This window comes from Egretta garzetta, unplaced genomic scaffold (genome assembly GCF_000687185.1).
Source record: "Egretta garzetta isolate BGI_Z169 unplaced genomic scaffold, ASM68718v1 scaffold377, whole genome shotgun sequence".
In the NCBI taxonomy this organism is placed as follows: Eukaryota; Metazoa; Chordata; class Aves; order Pelecaniformes; family Ardeidae; genus Egretta; species Egretta garzetta.
The window spans coordinates 558498-568754 of NW_009260339.1; positions in this window are offsets into that span (position 1 = coordinate 558498).

Sequence of the window (10257 nt, forward strand, 5' to 3'; positions counted from 1 at the left end):
CTCCTCCTCAGACATCATTTTAAACCACTGAAATGCAATCCATCTTGAGCCATACAAACAATTATATGAGGCTAAACCAATTTCACATTTGACAGTATTTTCAGTTATTTTTCATTGGTCTTCAGGATGCAGACAGCTAAAATTTTTGAATTTTTTCCCCAATGTAACTGTTACATTGACTTTGGTCTTTACACATACAATGCAACTGCAGGAACTGAAGCTTTAAGGAAAAAAAAAAGGGAAAAAGCAAAGTATTGCAAAGCTCCTAGTAACATCACAAACAACACTGCTGGTAACTCACAGTTATCAACAAGTTGTTAATAACGTGGCTTGGGGCACCAGGAACCCATGAAACACCCAGCCCTTGTGTGAAACAACTATTCCTCCTCTGTCAGTGTCCTCTTTAAGACAAAAGGGAAGTCGTTAGTAAAGTTATGCACTTTTTCATCAAGCAAATCCCTGCGCTTGCTCAGCAGTCTTTTTTCAGTCCTAAGTAACACAAGCCTCACGTTTCCCCCACAAAGTCAATCAGTCACAGCTGAAAGTTCAGTGGAAGCTTGGTCAGATTCATGGTACATAACTATGTCCTTGACTTCTCCAAACTAACTGACATACGTATTACAGAAAATAAAAAAAAAGGCCATAGCTTTTTAGCATTGAAGAGGCAACAAAACCCCCTCTTTACCTACATTTGCTCCTAGTTTTGAGCCATGAAATCAGAAAGATAACTTCTTGGCTACAGTCCTAAGAAAACTGACAGCCATCAGATACACAAGTGTTTCTATAGCATGAATGGTATACAGATTTCCTTCAAAAGATGAAGAAGCATGTTTATAACTAATATTATTTCTTACACTATAAGAAAAAAGGGAACTGTACATAAGTCTGAAACAAAGGAATCGAATTCCTACCTGCCATGAATAACATTGCTTAAGAGTTGACGGCCTCATTTCAAATCAAATCAGCTCAGACTTTGGCTTCAGTTTTTTCAGGAAGCAGACTGAATCTTCTCTAAATATTTAAAAAAGGTTTGTTTGCTCTAAATCAGCAAAACTCAATGGAGTATCTCTTTTGTAACACGGCCCCAAAACGCGTACTGATTTTTTTCATTCCACGGTCGCAAATTTTGTGGACTTGGTACTTTGTCTGCTTTTAGCAGTGTTGATTTCATTATGGTAATTTCTGTTATCTGTCTATTTATACTGCAGAAATTTGTTTCCAAGTGCCTGATCATATTACCACAGGAAAAGACACACCTTTTGGGTCAGGGTTTAAGTGCAAAGAACAATTGCAATCTGCATGAATTAATTTGAGTCCAGATTTCCAGTAACATTCATTCACCTAGCAGGTGCAGAAGGCTGGCAGAACTCGTCGGGCCATGCCACAACGAAACCAGTATTCATTTCTGTGTTTCCAATTTAATTTTCTGAGGTTGTCCATGATTTGCTCTTGCTCAGAGCTGGTTTTGGCTTATGAATTTTGAGCAAAAACTTTTTTGAATTTCATACAAAGAAAAAGGACCCACATTTTATCCATCTTAACTGCAGTATTTCAAATATAACTTAAGAATGAGTAATATTACAAAAGTAACTATTTTTAAAGGCTAATTTGAGAAGACAGAAAAAAATGTTACTGGTGAGCTATATCAGTCATTACTAAAGATTATAGCTTGTCACCTACATTTGCTATCCACATTTAGAAATAAGACTCAAGTTTTTAATCCTAGTTTTATACTGTAAATTTCTCAGTATTTGTTGCAGGGTTTTAAAAATATCTTTTATACTTATTTTGAATAAATAAAGGGATAAGTCTCCAAATTGTGATTTAAGTAAATGGGAAGACTGATTCTTTTTTTTTTTTCCCCTGAGTAAGCAGCAGTTTACTCTGTAGCAGGCAAACTGACAGCAGACCCTAAGATGCCCTACCAAATCTGCAATTAGATTTTCTCCTATACATATCAGAAATGTAAGCCTATGTCTTAAGTGACCTCCATACATAATAGGTATCCTCTAAACCACCCCTAGCTGTAGCATCCACACCATTTAGATTTACTATTAGTTCCTCGCCAGCACCTCTTTCCAGTCATTCTTGTGGTCATGTTTGACAGCCAGAGACAAGAGATTTCACTTTGACGAGACACCTGATACTATGTAAATAACATAAAGCACATCATATTTGTAAAGCACGCAAAAAAAGAAAAATGGCCAAAAAAAAATAAAAGAAATGTAATTCTGGTTTAAGCCTGCATTTCTGGTTCTATGGCCAATGTTTAATCCCAAGTCAAACTGCTCGGCCTCTGAATAAAAGGTTTTTCCATCCTCTTTCATTTATATATACCACAATCACCTTCATTTCAAGAAAAAAAAAAGACAAAACAGGATCTTGTGTTTGCATTACAGATGCCATGTCTAAAATACAAATATACTGCCTTTTTTAGGACAGGCTACATAGGTAAAGGCAACCCCAAATTCAGGTTCTCTTAACAGTTGTTTCTGGCTACCTTATCCTGGCAGAAACCACCAGAGTTTCATATACAGAAAGAGAAGAGTTTCCAGCAATTCCCAAATCCCTAAGAAAGCTCAAAAGCAGCACTCCTCACCACACCACCTGGGCTCCTCCAACACAGAGTCCTGAGCAAAGTCCTGTCTGCCTTCTTGGTGTTCCAGGCAAAACTCTGCCTAAGAAGAAGGGTTTCCGCTTTCTACATCATCCATTTGGTTCTTTTACTCCCTTTTTCCCTCCTCTCCCTGTTGACTGGTTGCAGTTACTGGGTAGAAAAAGGCATGAGGGTGCTAGAGCCCTCTCTTATCTTTCCCTTGTAGAGAGGGTAATCTCTTAGGTGACCCCATGGCTACCTGGGCTCAGACAGAGCCTGGCCAGGCTTCTCACCTGTCCTCCACTACTTGCACTTTTGGATTCTGCCACAAACTGCCAGGACAAGGCTACTGCCCTCCTGTGAGTGAACAAACCAGGGCATGGCTCACACACCACTGACCGTGCTCATGGTGGGACTGAAGGGACAGCAGGGGTAGCAGCAGGGGCCTCCCTAACTACAGTGCTGCCCTTGGGTGAGTTTTTCTTCCCCACTTGGAGATGGATGAAGATTTGCCAGCTCTCTGGCTGAATGCCTCTGCCACAGCAGGCAAGAAGTGAGGAGGGAAACCTCTGATGAGAACACTACAGGCACACAGGTTAGAGACTTTGCTGTTCCCAGTTGTCAGAGATCCAAACTGTAATGTATGTGAGCTGCTGTTTAGCTAACTTATTTTTCTACAAAAATCCTGTTAATTATTTGCTCTTCAGGGCTAGGAACTATTACAGCACTGCCCTGTCCAGGACTAATATCTTGCATGAACTTACAATCAACTTTCAGGCAAGAGCCACAGGCAGGGACATGCCAGTTTCTATCAGTGGAAAAAACATACTTCCAAGGGACCATGAAAATACATGGAGCATGCCCGAATGGAGCCATACTGATTCACTGCAGAAGCTTATAGAAACTAAGTGGAGAAATAAAAACTAAAGATTAAAACATATTTGCCATTATTTCTTTCTGCTGGAATACCTAATATTAATTCTTTATTACATCAGATAACACCAGCAGCCTACAAAAAATAATGGGGAAGAATTCAGGTGGAAATGTCAGAACTAAAGCGACGGTCAGGGATGAAAGTATCAACACAGGAAACTCTGCTACTAATTTTACACAATCTCTCCCATACAAACAGATGCTTTGAAAAACATCTAAGGGAAATAGCAATACAGAGCAAACCTCTTTCTGTTAACAAGTATTTTTATCTGAAATATTTAACACCTGGATTGAAATATGCAGTTAAAAGCCTGCTTTCAAACACAGACAGGTTTTCTCAGGTTGCTTTCTGTGGCATGCATGCTGGCTCATTACAACTCAAATTCACTGTAAAAAGAGTGTTTGTTTATTGCATGAGCACACAGAGGAAGCTGGAGACATTTGACTCTTAAAGAAAGAGTTGCCGAGAGCCTGCAGTTATGAGAAAAGAAAAATACAAAAAAGCTTTCTGACAGTGAAATGGAGGGGGGTTTTCAGCTCTCGGCAATCCTGTCATTTCCAGAGTTCACCTCAGTCTGTTCTCCAAACAAAGTTTCTTCCAAGGACATTTTAGTCAAAACCAATGCATTCCGCAGCTCAGTATAAAAGAAGGTAACCATCCCAAGAGTTGCTGAGCAACCTTCTGAGATTTATTAACTGCCCTCAATTCCTGGTAAGCAGAGATGTTAATCCATGGAAATTCAGGCTCAGTTCATTTATCATTCCCTCCTGGTACCTCCGCTTGTTGAAAGAAAAGGTAGTGCGGCAGGGAACTACTTTTAAGCAGCCCTAGTTAACCACCCAGAAGAGAATCTTTGATTAAATCTACCCCATGGGAAAATCACCAACCTTTCAAGCCTTCTTCATCCCCAGAATAGAAATAAGTCGGAGGAGGTGATGAGGTACAATGTCTGCATCTCTCACGTCTGGACAGGCCAAACAGTCTCCTCCAATAATTGTAACTCCCTTCTGTCCTGCTCCGCAGGCAGTTTCTGGCTCCTTTCTCTTTCGTGATCAGTGCCAAGGAGCCAGACGTGAGCACAGAATGCAAATCCTTCCTTGTCCTGGCTGCATGTGAAACAATTTGGATATTCATCCAAATAGCACTCTCCCTTGCTTCCTGAAACAGGCAAAGAGAAGCACGCACAAACACATGTGCACAAATGTACCTTGAACAAGTTAGCACAGGGTGTTTCTTTTTCAATATGTGAACCCTTTAAAGTTTGATGATGGGGGTGCCTAACTCAGTAAAAAAAACACACTGTGAAGTTTTGCAGATTTCTAAGCAGTTTCATAGTTGATTTAAACAGATGTTAAGGTATGACTGTGAAAGAGGTAGTCCTTCATGATCCCCTTCACGTCCTGATCAGGTGCAGATGGCCACAGAGAGATTAGTATCTGCGTAAGGGAGAAAGAAAAGCAAGAAGGGTTTGGGTGTGCTATCACAGACCATCAAAAAAGGTCCCTAGCCCCTCAAGAATACCAAACTTCCAGCTGAAAAAGATGGGACTTGAGTTAAGTCTACATGTTATTTTGCAAGCGCAGTGATGTTACCAGCAGGGCTACATCACTTGCCATCTCATTTCTGCCTGTGCTCCGAGTTGCTTGAACACATTTCCTTCACCCATCCTAAAAAATGGCAGACATTTTCATTTTCCCTGCTGATGACTGTTTAGGAGAACTGACAGAAGAGTTCATGGGAGGTTAAAACACTGACCCAATCTACAGGATTAAACTCCAACAGTGGAACTGATTTGTTTTCCTACATGGTCCTTGCCCAAGTGGGACAATTTGTGTGAAAATAATCTTCTGTTAATCAAAAGCTATGGGTTCAACCTGCTTAAATTGCCTGGTGATACAAATAAATGTGTTTTATAGGAGCTCTTGCAAAAATTCTGTGTAGATCCAAGCTGCTTAATTCTTCATTGCTTCTGCCAAAAATAAGGGCAGCTTTTGCTTGCAGATACACACCTTAGAACATCTAGCTCAAAAGTAAAGATGACAGTTGAAACTTTTTTTACTAGAATTGCTTGTATTTAGCAACTTTAATATTACAACACATCAGTAAAAACAACCCCATAGTGGTTTGCCCTAGATAGATTTGCTTCGCAAATATTTAGCACTCAACTGGTGCAACTTTATTTCAGCCTCCTGTTACTATGCAGTGAAGAACAAATGGACTGTAACATTTAACAGCCTATCACAAGACATGTGCAAAAGGGAAAAACTTATTCTGTACATGAATGATGTAAGATTCCTTCTGCTGAAAACAGTCCCAGGCATTTTGGTGGCTAAGACAGCAGCCTTGAATGAGAGACTCAGTGCTACACAATGCATGTTTCTGAAAGAAAGTAACGAACTGTACAAGAAAGCATAAAAGACCACATGACTGTCATATGAATATCCTTACACAACATTAATCCAGTTTCTTTGTGTTATTACTTGCCAGTGCTTTTATCTTACCAAGTTACTCATATGTGGAATACTCAGCAAGAGTGAGAGTTATGAAAATATACTTTAAAACTGTCTCAAAGGGCTTGCAGGCTTGTGGAGAACAGGCCGTGAGTGGATTCTGCTATTTGTTCTGAAAACCGCTCACTTCAGGCCAGTTTGCATGGGTTTTCCTTCAGAATAAGGACCTCAATAAGGAAAGCAATTAGAACAGGACAAAAATGCGTACAGAGGCAGCAAAAGATTAAAAACTTGATACATCTCTGGGAAGGTGAAAACAAAGCCGACTTCATGGCAAGCCTAGCTTAATTTTGTTGGCATGTCAGCCACAAGGTTTTTAATAGCATTCTCACTGCTGGAGTGGGAACACCACAGAGAGCTCAGCGCTGCTCTTGCTGAAGTTATTGCCAATACCCTAAATGCATGCATACAATATCATCCGCTACATATGCATTAAGGTAGGGAAGTTGTTCAGTGGTGGCTACTCAATTAGTCTGTGCTGGATGTTCGCACATTAAAGGTATCCCTTCAGTCTGTAAGGCTGTCAGCAACACAGTTTTCACACTGCTCATGTCAGAAGCTGAATACCCTGTGATTAAAGAAAAGATAACAAAAGAACTTTGACAGTATTAATATGTCTGGGGTTTAATTACCACTAGAGGGACTAAGAAAAAAATAAACCAACTAAGATGATCAAGGTACTGGAGCATCCCTCCTGTGAGGAAAGGCTGGGAGAGTTGGGACTGTTCAGCCTAGAGAAGGGTCAGGGAAGATCTCATCAGTGTATATAAATACCTGAAAGAAGCATGCAAAGAGGGCAGAGCCAAGCTCTTTCCAGTAGTGCCCAGTGACAGGACCAGAGGCAATGGGCAGGAAACACAGGAGGTCCCCTCTGAACATCAGGGAACACTTCTTCACTGTGAGGGTGACTGAGCACTGTCACACTTTGCCCATGGAGGTTGTAGGGTCTTCATCCTTGGAGGTATTCAGAACTCATCTGGACACAGTCCTGGGGAACCGGCTCTAGATGACCCATCTTGGGCAGGGGGGCTGGACAAGATGACCTCTAGAGGTCCCTGCCTACCTCAACCATTCTGTGATTTTATGAACTATAAATTATTGAACTAAGAAAACTATTTCATACTCCCACCATCACACAGATTTCTCCCTAAAAAAGCAAGTGAACACTGCTTCCAAAACAAAAACAGCCTTCCAAAAAAAGGAAGAGAGGCTGAGGTGACTACAAAACACAGAGGAAGAACTGCAGGAGAGGCAGGCCATCAAACGAAACATCTTCTGACTGCAAAGTCAGGTCTGAGGAATTTGTGCCAGAACTGGCAAAGGTTTCAAAATTAACATTTGAACTTGTGTGGCAGTTATGTCTATATCAATTCATATAGTTTTGTGGGAAAAAAAAAAAAAAGACACTTCTAAACCAGTCAGAGAGTACAAACAGATGCACTGGAGCTTTTATTCATATCCTTTTCTATGTAGTCTGGCTGTCTTGTGAATAACTCTTCTTTTCCCCCGTTAAGCACTGGTAAGAATCTGGAAAAGTTATCCAAATCTAGAGCATCTATTTGTTTATGCAGATGATTTATTACAGTGTGCCTGAGCTACAACTTGTAGGTCATATGCAGCCTACAAGGACATCATGTTTCTCGTCTTACTCCACTCAATAAATGAGTGCACCGGGTAACGAAAGGGTCAAGAAGCTTTAAAAAAGATGGAATATAAATAAGAGAGGGCTGCTCCTACCAAAACAATTCCTCTGGTCTATCTGTTGTTTGCCGTGGGAGCGAAAGCAAGGCAAGAACAGTATCTATCAATTGTTCTCCCCAAAACAGCTCCCCCAGGTTGCTGTCACCAGGAAGATTATGTGACTGTATATGCTGTGCAACACTAAGGCGAAAATTTCAGTATTTCAGGGAAGTGCCAGACCTACGTCTCACGCTGGCTATGCTGTGCATGCAGAGCATGTCTGGCTGTACAGCTAGTTTGAATCAAGTCTGAGGCTCACCCTGTCGGAAAGTTCATGCACTGCAAATACAGTATGCTGCCACGAGGCAGCTGCTTTCATTGTGACTGTGCAAACCAGTCCTTTTTTTTTTCCAGCTGCCAAATGCACAGATATACACATTTGCTAATAGAAGATTCAGGGAACTAAGAAATTGATTAGGTGGCTTCAGGAAAAGCAAGATATTTTGCTGGGCTCAAGCTAAAACATACTTCTGACACTTAGGACTGAAACCCTGAAGAAAGTGTGGGACTTGTGCTGGAAGCTTCATGGGTTAAATCCTGATTTCAGTACAGCTAATCTTGCAATGAGCCTTGACTGGAAAGAACAAGTTGTGCCCTTCTAGCCACATGAAGCCAAAGGCTTTTCCAAGTACTTTTGCTATGTAATTTACCAAACAGAGAGCTGAATCTAAACCCAAAACACTGCATCTGCCGTTTATGGCCCAAACAACTCAAAAGCCAGGTATGTAGGTGTCTCCCTCAGTAATTATTCTTCTTGCCTCCTGGAACTCTTCAGCATTACTTGTCTCATCTTAATTAAGCCATGGCTAACCTGTGATCCTTCAGCTTCATAAAGACACTCAATCTAAGATTCATACCTTTCAAGGGAGTGGCCACAAGCTCCTTTTCAAGTCAGTGCGGAGACACATAAATTTCATCATCTAAAGTAAACCAGACTTCTTGCTCCCTAGAAGAACTGTGCCTCTTCTCTGAACCCTGGCAATTATCTTCAAACGTTGACAATACAAGAGAGGTGTTTTGAGTTGAGAGATGTGAATCCAGCAAAGGTCTCTTCTGCAAGCATCCCACATGCTTCCTGGGCAACTGCTCTGTCAAGGAAGAGGAAAAAGATTAAGGGAGAGGAACCAATGCCTCTGGCACCCTAGTTATGAGAGCTGTTGGTTCAGAAATGAAATGTTAGGCCATGCTTGCTGGACCTCCCAACAGAACTCTTCCAATTTACATAAAGGCAGAAATGCCCTGGTAAAACCTATAGTCAGTGGTATTTACGACAGTGAAGATCTTTAAATAAAAATGCCAGTAAAATAACCAATAAAACTAACTTTGAGGGCCTGACATGTTTCCAGTTCCACTCCCACATGGTGAGTCCTCGTAAGTGGAGGCAGGCAGGTCAATCAATCCAGGTAGGTCAGAATCAAATAATCATTGCTTAAGCTGAACTCTCACTTCCACTACAGTAAAGACTTTGTCTCTCTGTTTTGGGCTATAGCAACTGCCAAATAAACTAATGATGCAGCATTTTCCAACCATCGCTCTTCTGATGAAGAAGACCTGGGATGACCTTCATAAACATCCCTAACAGCTTCAAGACCTCAGAATGCACAGGCGGCTGTGACACAAAAAAGATCACGCTGACCTCAAAGAGGCTGAAAGATCACAGGTTCTGGACAGGTCCTGTTCAAAGAAACAGGGCTTGAAATGCCCTCAAATTTTGGACACCTAAACTCTGCAAGAGACTGAAGACTGAGTTACCTGTATCAAATTTTCTACATAAAGCTTTTTATTATTTTTAAATGGAGAATGTGAGGGGGGGAAAAAAGCACCTAGCAATGTGACAGGTGACCAGAAATGTTTTGGATTGTTCTGCCTATGCCCCTCCTCACCTCTGGTAGTTTCACTCAACACTTCCCAGCCTCCGGGAGAGCAGGATATGTTTCTTCACATCATTTCAAGGGAAGCCATTTTAGAAATACAAAGCCTTGCCCTTTACTGACACATCATTAGTAGCATTTGAAACACGAGCACTGTTCAGTCTTCCCTCTACACTAATCCTCTGGTCTGGGCACATACTCCCCAATCAAAACAGGAGACAAAGTGTATTAGCCGGAGATGGCCTGGACATCCTCCAGTGGAAATTGTCCCTGTACAGTGAGAGCGTGCTTGTGGGGATCCTTCTAGAGATGGCACCAGGTGCAGGGTATTTTGGACATCGTGCCCACGGCCTCACAGAGCTAACTTGCACACATTCGCAGAAAGCAGGCAGGTACCTCTCTGTAAAGAGGGATTCACTTACAAGCAGGAGATTAAGGCAGGGCTGGAAGGGAGGACATCGGACACCATCCTCTTCTGGCCGAGGAGAGGGGGCAGTATTTACAGAGACACAATTTGCATGAGGTGGAGGCAGGAGATGAAACCCCCTGTCCCGGGGAGGCCTCTGCCTCTTCACACACCACACCGCAATCCCCCCCCCACCTCCC